Below are 12,670 nucleotides of genomic sequence, written 5' to 3'. Positions count from 1 at the left end.
GACAATGTTAAATAGGAGCGGAGACAATGGGCATCCTTGTCTTGTTCCTGATTTTAGAGGGAAGGATTTCAGGATTTCGCCATTGTAAACAATGTTGGCTTTAGGTTTTTCATATATACTCTTTATCATGTTCAAAAAGTTTCCTTGTATTCCGATCTTTTGGAGTGTTTTTATCAGGAAGGGGTGCTGTATTTTGTCAAATGCCTTTTCTGCATCTATAGATATAATCATGTGGTTTTTTTCTCTCAATCTGTTTATATGGTGTATTACATTGATTGATTTTCTTATGTTGAACCATCCTTGCATACCTGGGATAAATCCCACTTGGTCATGGTGTATAATTCGTTTAATGTGTTGTTGAATACGATTAGCAAGTATTTTGTTAAGTATTTTTGCGTCTAGGTTCATTAGAGAAATTGGTCTGTAATTTTCTTTTCTTGTGGTGTCTTTGTTTGGCTTTGGTACTAGGGTAATGTTGGCATCATAGAAGGAATTAGGCAGTGTTCCTTCTGTTTCAATTTTTTGGAATAGTTTCAACAGGATTGGTGTTAGTTCTTTCCGGAATGTTTTGTAGAATTCACCTGTGAAGCCGTCTGGCCCTGGGCTCTTCTTAGTTGGGAGATTTTTAATGACTGATTCTATCTCTTTGCTTGTGATTGGTTTGTTAAGATCATCAATTTCTTCTTTCGTCAGTATGGGCTGCTTATGTATTTCTAGGAATTTGTCCATTTCCTCTAAATTGTCATTTTTGTTGGAATATAGTTTTTCAAAGTATCCTCTTATGATAGTCTTTATTTCTGTGGGGTCAGTGGTGATTTCACCTTTCTCATTTCTTATTTTGTGTATTTGCATCTTTTCTCTTTTTTTCTTTGTTAGTCTCGCTAAAGGTTTGTCAATTTTGTTGATCTTCTCAAAAAACCAGCTCTTGGTCTTGTTTATTTTTTCAAGTGCTTTCTTATTTTCTATTTCATTTAGTTCTGCTCTTATCTTTGTTATTTCCTTCCTTCTTCTTCCTGTTGGGTTACTTTGTTGTTGTTTTTCTAATTCCTTCAAATGTGCAGTTAATTCTTCAATTTCTGCTCTTTCTTCTTTTTTGATATATGAATTTATGGCTATAAATTTCCCTCTCAGTACCGCTTTTGCTGCATCCCATAAATTTTGGTATGTTGTGTTATCATTATCATTTGTTTCAAGGTAGTCATTGATTTCTTTTGAGATTTCCTCTTTGACCCACTGTTTTTCTAAGAGTGTGCTGTTTAATTTCCAGATTGTCGTGTGAAGTCTGGGTCTCTGTCCCTTGCAAATTTCCAGCTTGACTCCACTGTGGTCAGAGATATTGTTTTGTATGATTTTGATCTTTCTGAATTCATTAAGCCTTTCTTTGTGGCCTAGCATATGGTCAATCTTGGAGAATGTTCCATGTGCGTTTGAGAAAAATGTATATCCTGCTGTGTTTGGGTGTAATGATCTATATATGTCTATTAGATCCAGCTCTTCTAATATACTGTTCAAATGTTTTGTTTCTTTAGTGATTCTCTTTTGAGATGTTCTGTCCAGAGTTGATAGTGGTGTATTAAAATCCCCCACTATAATTGTAGATGCATCTATTCTTTCACTTAGTTTTTCCAGCGTTTGCCTCACATATTTAGAGGCACCCTTGTTAGGAGCATAAATATTTATGATTGTTCGATCATCTTGACAAATTGTCCCTTTCACTAAAATATAGTATCCTTCTTTGTCTCTCACAATTGTTTCGCATTTAAAGTCTATTTTGTCTGATATTAATATAGCTACTCCTGCCTTTTTTTGGTTGTTGTTTGCTTGTATGATTGTTTTCCAGCCATTCACTTTCAATCTCCATGAGTCTCTGGGTCTAAGATGTGTCTCTTGTAGGCAGCATATAGATGGGTCGTATTTCCTTATCCAGTGTCCCAGTCTGAATCTTTTGATAGGTGAGTTTAATCCATTGACATTCAGTGTTATTACGTTTAGAGAGTTATTTATGGTAGCCATATTTTGGTTGGATTTGTGTTTGTTATATTTTGTTTGTATTATTTTATTTTCCCCTTCTATTTTTGTCTTTCTTGTTGCTTTTACACTCTCCTCCATCTCTGACTGTCCTGTTTTTTCCTTTCTTCCTGCAGAATTCCCTTAAGAATTTCTTGAAGGGGAGGATTCTTGTTGATATACTCTTTCAGTTTCTGTTTATCTGTGAATATTTTGAACTCTCCATCATTTTTGAATGCTAGTTTAGCTGGATAGAGTATTCTTGGTTGGAAATTTTTTTCCTTTAGTACCTTGACTATATCATACCACTGCCTTCTTGCCTCCATCGTTTCAGATGAGAAATCAGCACTTAATCTTATGGAGTTTCCCTTGTATGTGATGGTTTTCTTTTCTCTTGCTGCTTTTAGAATTTTTTCTTTGTCTTGAGCATTGGATAATTTGACAAGTATATGTCTTGGGGTGGGCCTGTTGGGGTTTATGACCAGTGGAGTGCGCTGTGCTTCTGGGATATGTACATCTGTCTCTTTCAGTAGATTTGGGAAGTTTTCATTCATTATTTCCTGCAACACTCCTTCTGACCCCTTTCCCTTCTCTTCTCCTTCTGGAATGCCTATAATACGTATGTTTGAGTGTTTTGCGTTATCATTCAGGTCCCTAAGTCCTATCTGGATTTTTTCTACCTTTTTATTGACCACTTCTACTATCTGTTTGATTTCCAATGCACTGTCTTCCACATCACTAATTCTCTGCTCTGCCTCTTCTAGTCTGCTGATATTTGCTGCAAGTGTATTTTTGATTTCTTGAATTGTGGTGTTCATTTCCATCATATCTGTTATTTTTTTGCGCATGTCTGCAATTTCCCCTCCAAGTGTTGTCTTCACGCTGTTAACCTCTTTCATTACTTCATCAAATTTGTCGGTGATAAATGTTCTGAGATCTTTCATTGCTTGTGCGAAGTCCTGCCCCCCTTCCTGATTTTCAGTTTGTTGATTGGATTCAGCCATGTTTTCCTGATTACTGGTTTGGTTTGTAGATTTTTGTTGCTGTCTTGTCAACATTTTTTCTTGACGGGTTTAATCAGTTCCTTAGCTTCTTTGTCTAGTCTTGGAGATTAATTAGCTGTTGTTTTTGCGTAAGTGTTATATCTTCTCTTTGTCACTTTGTTCTTCTTATTCCAATTTCTTATTGCTAGTTAAGCTCACTTTAAAGGAAAGTATTAGTGCTGGGGAAAGTCAATTGTGTAAGGAAGGAAAAGGTGTGAAGTAGTATTGGTGATATATGTTTACAAAGCAACAATATGAGTTCTGGGAGGATGGAGGTTAGATCATGTAAATTGTGTAGAGTTATAGTAGTAGGAAAGTACCTATAATGAGGTAGACGACTGAATATGGGAGGAATGTGGTACGTACTAAGAGGCTATTGTTTTGGTGAGAGAGGGAAAGAGAAAAGAAAGGTAATAGTTTCAGGGACGAATACCAGATGGAAAACTAAACAAAGGTATTAGAAATTAAGAGTTAGACACTTTGTGGATCAAAGAAAGGGAGATGGAATATAGGAGAGATAGCAGATGGTGGAGGATATCAAGTTGTAGGGGAAAGGGGATAGTGTAGATAGGCTAAATCTATTCACAGAGAAATGAGGCAGTGGAGGGTGAGGAAACCCAGCAAATGTGAGGTATTTCCTGTAGGACCTATTGTATTGTTAAGGTAAAATAGTATAAGAAGAATATTGGGGACAAGAAAGGGAGGATTGAAAAAAAAAAAAAAAAAGAACAACAACAACAACAACAACAAAAAAAAAACCCAAAGAACAGAAACCCCGCCTCCAGGCTCGGCTGGGCTCAGCTGGGCTCCGGTCCCCCGCCCGCCGCCCGCCGCAGCTCAGCTGGGCTCGTCTGGGCTCGGCCGGGCTCGGCTTTCCCGCCCGCCGCCCGGCGCGGCGCAGCGCGGCTCGGCTCTCCCGCTCGCCGCCCGGCGCGGCGCGGCTGGGCTCGGCTGAGCTCAGCCGGGCTCTGCCCCCCCGCCCGCCGCGGCTCAGCCGGGCTCGGCCGGACTCGGCTACCCTGGCCGCCGCCCGCCGGGGCTCCGCGCGGTGCTAGCTGCCTCGGCTCCGCCTACCCAAGGAGGGAATCCTCCACACGTAGCTGGGATCTCCGTGTATATTTCACAGATGGATCCTCTCTGTTACCTTCCCTCCAAATCGATTTCCAGACACCTCCGGACCAGGAAAAATCCCGAAACAGCCGGTCCCAAAGAGTCTCTGACGCCTCCCAGCCTATTCCCCCCAGGAGCTAGTAACCGGGAAGTTCACTCAGCCGCCATCTTGCCTCCCCCTCCTCTGTTTGTTGTTTTGATTGATTATTTATCAATCTTTAGTATAGCATCCAGGACTGTTTTTAAGAGTTTAGAAGTTTTCATTCTGGACAGCAGAATCCTGGGGCGGGGGGCTCCTGCAGTCATCCTGCAGCCACCAGCGCTCACATGGATTTCCAGTCAGGTTCCAGATCCATCTATTAATTTTATTTTACCCTCGAAGAGTTTACACCTTTAATTTAAAAGGGGTGCTGAAGGGAGACGGATCTCTTTTCTGTAACTGCTTCCTGCTGGCCATGGGCTATAGTCATTGCCTAATAAGGTGTAAAACTCTTAATTTATTCTAACTGGAGGAAGATGGATCTGGCATTCTGTACGAAATTGGATGAAGTTTTCTTATAGTTAATAAGATGTTCACTCTGAAAGAAACAAACTTAAGGGAAGTTTTGGATCACAGAGTGGTTCAACAATGGCAGCGGAGGAATACTGATATGGGATGTTATTGACAGGATATATATGGTTGACAGGGAGTTATACAGGGCATATGCCCAGGGTATATGGTAATGTCTATATATACTCATAGTGGAAACAATTAAAAACAACAGCTGGGGGGGTACTGGGCTCCTGGCCGGGGGGGTCACTGTTGTGGGCCCTGGGAGAGCAGCGGCAATCCTCCAGGTGCAACGGCAAAAACCAGGAAGGAAGGAGGGCCCAACAGTGGGCTCTTGATACTAATGGCTACACTTTTGAGCCTATGCACCTGCAATAAGAACAAGGCCTAGAGTAGCATTGTGCCTGGGGGTTTCCTCCTGACAGCCTTCATGTTACTCAAATGTGGCCACTCTCACAGCCAAACTCAGCGTGTAGATGTGATGCATTCCCCCCAGCGTGGGACACGACACCCGGGGATGAGCCTCCCTGGCACCGAGGGATCACTACCACATACCAGCTGAAGAAGCAACTAGAAAATGACCTTGAATTAAAGATTCAATGCGGAACAGCAGAATATACCTGTCTACATATAATAACATGACTTCGGGAAGCGGTTTGACCTAATGTAAGGGGGAAATGGAAAGGAGAAATGAGATTATAAGGCTGTGAGTCTCTAAAAAAGAGTCTGGAGGTTGTCAGAAGGAATACCCCTATGTACAACTGAACAGAGTCTAAGAGACTGATAAGGTAGATACAACCCCAGGTATTGGTTCTTTTGAGAGATAAAGAGACCCACGAGTTCTATGGTCATGGCAGAAGGGGTTCACTGCCATGACAGATGGCCCTTCTTTGGAGCTGGTGTTTCTGCGTGATGGAAATGGACTCTGAGGGGATCTCTTTTCACAAGACTTGCATGCTACTTTATTGGAATTGTAGTTGGTGCTGAGTTTAAGATATATGTAGGGGATTTGAATCTCTGGACTGATAATATGACACCCAGGCCCAGAGCCTCAACAGACTTTAGCTCCTACACTTTGACTTATTGGACTTACTCCACTCAGCTAACATGGAGTTGAAGAAGGTCAACCACCACAACATGGAGCCTAGAGTGTCTACAACTAGAAGCGGGAAGAGTGCATCCAGTACCCATGTGGAATCTAAGCCCTCACTTGACATAGGTGTGGAATGGACACAACCAATCCAATGTCCACAGAGGAAATGTGAAATGGGTGTGGGAACGGTAGCCATGGGGGCTGCTGGGTGTGGGGAACGGGAGGAAGAGATGAGATGTGGAGGTGTTTTCGGGACGTGGAGTTGTCCTGGATAGTGCTTCACGGACAATTACGGGACACTGTAGATCCCCCCAGGGCCCACTGGATGGAACGTGAGAGAGTCTGGGCTATGATGTGGACCATTGACTATGGGGTGCAGTGATGCTCAGAGATGAACTTACCAGGTGCAATGGATGTATCACGATGATGGGAGAGAGTGTTGCTGTGGGGGGAGTGGGGGGCGGGGGCGGTGGGGTTGAATGGGACCTCATATATTTTTTTAATGTAATTAAAAAATAATAATAATAAATAAATATTAAAAAAAAATTTGGAATACCCGTTTTTAAAAGAGGACACATTGGATTACAGAGGTAGACAAGGTTAGGTGCCTATAAAGATGGCACTCCTTAAAAGCTGGTGGGAACAGCATATATATTCTTTTTTAAGTTACTCATCTTTAGAGAGAAATTGCAACAGACACTTAGCTTTGTCTGAAGACACATTCCAAGCTGTTCAATGATTGACACTCATTCGCTCTGGCAGATGCTCCTGGTGAACTGGCACTCCTTGGGCAACTGGCTTCACTCAGGATTAGAACACTAAGTTGGAAATTCTCTTCGTTTTCACCTGTGGGAGTGATCAGAACTACAGAATAAAGGTTTTTTACACCTTGGTTTTAATTGTACAATTTCTAGCAATTTTGACTTGTTCAATAGGTGACTCACCATCAGCAAGCAAGCCTCACCTTTGCTACACAGCAGAGTACAGTAGAATATAGAGGTTGACTGAGACTGGCTGAGACTGCCACCTTATTCTATAGACATGTTTTTAACTGTTTAGAAAATGATTTTACCAGGAACTTAACATGTCTAATATACTTCTGCACTTGATCCAAAATAGAAAAGATAACGTTATAATTATTAGGCATATATTTAGTACAGGACAAAAGTACAGCACTTAATATTAACTAATGTATTACTTAATGCATAAGGATTCAGAGTTGCAATTATTAGTTTTGAGTTTCAGGTTTGTAATACTTTACATGTTATCTCTCCATGAGAGCAGGCCATAATGCCAATTGTGTTTAAGTTTCACTTACAGTATCCTGGTATCATGGCTCCACTTAGCATGTTCTTCAACGCAGTGAGCAAGTTGCAGCATCCTTCCAGTATTCCAGAGATTTTCCAGTATTCTACTAGCCTGGTGCATAGTGCTCTCTGGCACCATGGAACAGTGCCAGTCTGGAGGCGATATCCATTGTACACTTGGCTGTACCGAGTCATTATTGGCTGCTGCAGGAGCTTGAAACTGCAGTATAGTTTCCATCGACTTCAGGAGCAGAACCAGAGGCTGATATAGCACATATTTTTAATTGAGGGGTCAGTGACCAGCCTAGCCAATAACTCACATGGAGAGGCCACCTGTAATGTATACAAGGCCTGGTTCGAATGCACAAGAGTTTGACAATGTTAAAGTTTATTCCTTGTTTTTTATATATATTTTAAACAACTTAAAGCAACACATATATCAAATGACTGTTTACTTACACAATTTTACTACGAAGATAACAGTAGATACTTTAGTAATAGAGGAAAAATATTATTTTTCATTGTTAAAATGAAAGAATATTTCCAATAGAATCAAGATAACTTTTTATTACCGTTTACTTAAATATGTACTTTGCGGTGGCCTTCAGACAGGTTTTATTATCATTAAGTTATTTCTGCTACCAATACCAATCAAAGTTTTAGTTAACAATGACTTCTAGAACTAGAACTATTTAAACATATTCAGTTTGGCAGATGTTTTACAACCTCCTTATAATTGACTATAAACACATTGACTAGACACCTCATGTTTAAATAAACTTATTAAATTACAATTACAAAGAAATTTACTCTATTTAAGAGAGCATATCTACAATTTTTCCTTTAGCCTAATTTCACCAATGTGAACTTACAATTTTCATTACTCTAAAGATTTTGTATATATAATGTTAATTTAGTTTATAAATTAACTATGGGAGATTACACTCAAGTTAAATAAAATTGAAACCATAATAATTTATGCAAGGAATATTCTCTTTTTCCCTTACAGGAAGCTAAAAACTTCTTTTCTTTAAGTTATGAAAATTAATAATTTAAAAGCATACTGACTACCAGGTTTTAAAACACATTACACAATTACTTAATTTTTAAAATCATAACCCAGGAAAGATCTCTCCATAGTTTTTATGGACTTTCCTTTACTTACTGAAATTTGTTAATAGAGCCACTAATTACCTTTATTTTGTTGGAAAGAAATCTTCTGGAAGAAAATAAGGTTCACCAGATTGTGGAGAAGAAAAGAATTTATTCTCAATCTTGCAAGAAGGGGCACAGAGCCAGATATGGCTGCAGATATGGCTGGTGCCCTGAACAAAGAAAAATGACACAATTTATACCCCTAAGCCTAGCACACAAGCTCTTCCTGTTTTTCCATAGACTGGATACTTCAGAAGTTACAGCTTATCTGAGATTTAACTTTCCCCCGCAAAAGTTTGTGATTTAACTGCTTCCTCTATCACATTCCAACCATTTTAGTTTTTACCTGCTCCCCTTTGTTAAATAAGGAATAGAATTTAGTGCTGAAATGGCACCGACTTAGTTAGCTCCTTCTTGGGCATCCTTCCACTGCCCATAGGACTGGCCTAAACTGGTCTCCTCCACTGCTGTCCAACCCGGGAGTGGGAGACTGAGGCAGCAGGCCGCCGGGTTACATCAACATTTTTCTTATGTGAAAATTAATCTAATCTTTGTTTTTTTACATTTTATGGCTGACAAAAGGTTTAAACTGGGAAATTACCAGCCTAGTAGATAGGTTTAATCTGCTACACCTAGTCTTGCGTTTAAAGCTCTTGCAAAGAGGAGGCCCTTTCCCAATTGTTTCTATAATCAGATTTCTATGACTTTTTCATCCTGCTTAGTTTAATTTGGGCTTTAAGAATATTTATTTACATATATAACTGCATATTTAATTTGAATAGAGCTCTTTTAAGAATTTTCATTTGTTAATTTGATATTATTATCCTGATGTATGAAGACATACACTGAGCAAATGGGCAGACACAAAGAGTTAGACACAGAAACAAAACTCATTGATATTATTTATAATTTGCATTATTTTATATACTGTTTAGCTTAATTTGGGGTCCCGAAATATATATTACTTATAACTGCATATTTAACCTCAACAATTTGAGCAAATAGGCAGACATGAATAGTTTGACACAACATGACTTTAGTTACTTTAAACTTCTAATTCTTACAAAACAAGTGTGACTGCAAAACATTTCAAAGACTCTTGAAACTCTTAATTTGCACTATGACTGTGCAGTTTTATACTATGACTATGCAGTTTTACACAAGAATTTTTTTCTTAATGGATTGTAACCAAAATGTTCTCAATGCTTTAACACTATTTTTTTGTTTCAGAACTTTATATTTTACTTTGAATTTAGCAGAATTTTGGATAAGCAACAAGATTAATTTTATATATATTTACTGAGGCTATTTGAAGCCTCAGGGAGACAGACTGCTTTCTCTCAGGAATTGCCACTCTTAGGAACACTGACCGTCAAGGCAGGAGACTTCTCCCCCTCCACCCCCCTTTTTGGTTTTGGAGATAATAAAACTCCAGTGGTCATTTAACCTTATTCCATCAGGCAGCAATTTATTTAGTTTACACTTGAATTCATGAGAGAAAGGGTTACTAATACCAGAAGAGGAGACAGTGATGTCCCAGCTCTTCTCAATTATGAAATAACCATAGGCAAAGGCAAAGGGTGAGGTTAGGCTTGAAGTAACCATAAACAAAGGAAAGGTTAGTTTAGAATTTACACTTAAATGATAGTTTCAGGCTAAATTCACCCAGCTATAATTTCAGTTATTGTCTTTCCACTGTTTTATAATATAATTGCATTTATAAATGATTTTAACTCTTCCCACACTCTACTCTTTCCAAAAATCAATCATCTTATCTTAGGACAAAATCATCTTCTGTTTCCTTAACAATAAAAACACACTCTATATATCCTACATACTAAGTTACCAGGCAAACTTCTTACAACATATAATTGCCATTAATACTAAACAAGCTTGTTAAAATAATGAACCTTTCTTCACTTTAAATACTTAGTAGCATGTAATACCAGAAACAGTTTTTTTGGAAGCAAGTTGGCAGGGGAGACTGGCTGCCGAATAAGTTTGTTATAAAATTGCCTTTTATTATTATTATTATCAATTCAGTTTTTGTTAAATAATGACTTTCTGCAATTTGCCATTTATTTATTTTTTCATTATTAATATAAGCTTTATTTTAAAGAAACATCAGAAATGAACATTTTTACAAATTATAATCAAACATAAAACATCGGAAATGAACATTTTTACAAATTATAATCAAACTAATGACATCCATAGAATACATCCTGATATTGGCCAATATTGAGTTAAATTTACTTAACTCTAGTTTTTTCACATGTGCTTAGCCTTTAATCCTTCCTAAAATTCAAAGATTTTAATTATTCAACTTTAGTAGTGTTAAGGAGATCTTCTATATAATAGCCCAGAGATATTTTTTCCAAATATGAAACATTATACCAGCAAGGAAATTATCAAAATGTATATACTAAAGGGTTAATTAAAGGCTGTCTATAAAGATAGACACATTTCATCTTAGAAAGACACACACACAAACCACAATCAAATATATGATCTCCACTACATCTTTCTTAAAGTTATATTACACACCAAACTGCAGGCTCATAAATTTATTCTATTACATATGAACTGAAAAAAATACATAATACTACTAATAAAAAAAAAACTAAGTCCTTGAAAACATGCAGGAGTGGAATGTATCTGCCTTAAGAGCAGAAGCTTAATAGGCCGTCACCGACCACCTGGCTCCAGCTGGCTCCCAGGCGCCACTGATCAGCTACGCTGCTCAGAAAGACAGGATGGTCTTGTTAATGATCTCAACGGACTCCTGAATCTCATCCTCCTTGATGACAAGCGGCGGTGCGAACCTGATAATGTCACCATGGGTTGGCTTGGCCAAAAGTCCATTATCTCGACGTCGCAGGCATACCTTCCAAGCATCATAATCTTTGGTTTCTCTAATAACAATAGCATTTAATAATCCTTTTCCTCTTACAGCAGTTACAATATCAGAAGGTAGTTTCATGAGTTCACTTCTCAAGATAGTACCCATTTTGTCTGCATTTTCAACAAGCTTTTCTTCTTCCAAAACCTCGAGGGATGCAATGGCTACTCGGCAGCCCAGACGATTACCACCATACGTCGAGCCGTGCTCCCTGGGTTTAATGGTGAGCATTATGTCATCATCACACAGCACTGCAGACACCGGATAGAGGCCACCAGAAAGGGCCTTTCCAAGGAGGACCACATCAGGTCTAACGTTTTCATGATCAACAGCCAACCATCTACCAGTTCTGGCCAATCCTGTCTGTATTTCATCAGCAATAAATAGAACCTGGTGCCTGGTGCAGAGCTCCCACACTCCCATCAGGTAACCTGGATCCGGAACCATCACACCCGCTTCACCCTGAATTGGTTCTACCATAAACGCAGCAACATTGGGATCCTGAAGAACGCGCTCCAGAGCAGGCAGATCATTATACGGAATGATTTCGAAACCTGGCATAAACGGTCCAAAACCATCATAACTGGTGGGGTCTGTGGAACTGGAGATAGCAGACAAGGTTCTACCCCAAAAGTTCCCAGCTGCAAAAACAATCTTTGCTTTGTATTTCGGAATACCCTTAACAGTGTAGCCCCATTTACGAGCAAGTTTGCAGGCAGTCTCTCCAGCCTCCACTCCTGTATTCATAGGAAGAACTTTGTGGTAGTTGAAAAGTTTAGTGATATACTCCTCATATTCGCCAAGTACATTGTTATAGAAAGCCCTAGATGTTAAGGTTAATTTGTCCGCCTGGCTTTTCAGAGCATCCACAATCTTTGGATGACAATGCCCTTGGTTGACAGCACTGTAAGCACTCAGGAAGTCAAAATATTTTCTGCCTTCTACATCCCACACGTAAACACCTTTTCCTCTCTCCAGGGCTACAGGTAAAGGGTGGTAGTTGTGTGCACCATACTTAGACTCCCGTTCAAAAATGTAATCAGAGGATGGAGGGCCTTGGACTGTTCTTTTAGCTGCAATGGAGGTAGCAGAAGCCACTGAAGAATGAACTCCACGACGAAGTACAGCAACAGTCTGCAAATGTGCTAGTTTGGAAAACATTGTGTCCTTCAAGCAGTACTGCTATAGACCTGACGGCACCGCAGAAGGCTCAGGAACCCAATTTGCCATTTAAATACCTTAATTTAAACAATGCTTTGTAAAACTTTTATAATTATTTATACCCTTAAGACAAATTTTACCTTCACAGACACATTCTCTTACTTAAAGTTACTACAATACCTTCTAAGAACCTGGGCGGAATGCAAACGTATTTTGGCTTTGACACCCTAGGGAGGGAACTTTACTGCATTTATTCTGATTCTGCTTTTTACCCGGTTCACCGCAGTCGGGGTGCACAACAATCAAACAGGAATGCAGCTTATGAATAGAAGGGTGGACTCA

General features: G+C 39.2%; 1 pseudogene; it reads right to left on the bottom strand.

The window, feature by feature from the left end:
• Positions 1-10,348: 10,348 nt before the first annotated feature.
• Positions 10,349-12,382, bottom strand: LOC101411076 (ornithine aminotransferase, mitochondrial pseudogene; annotated as a pseudogene).
• Positions 12,383-12,670: the final 288 nt, after the last annotated feature.

This window comes from Dasypus novemcinctus, chromosome 7 (assembly GCF_030445035.2).
Source record: "Dasypus novemcinctus isolate mDasNov1 chromosome 7, mDasNov1.1.hap2, whole genome shotgun sequence".
NCBI classification, from domain to species: Eukaryota; Metazoa; Chordata; class Mammalia; order Cingulata; family Dasypodidae; genus Dasypus; species Dasypus novemcinctus.
This window is presented reverse-complemented; position numbering and strand designations above follow the sequence as displayed.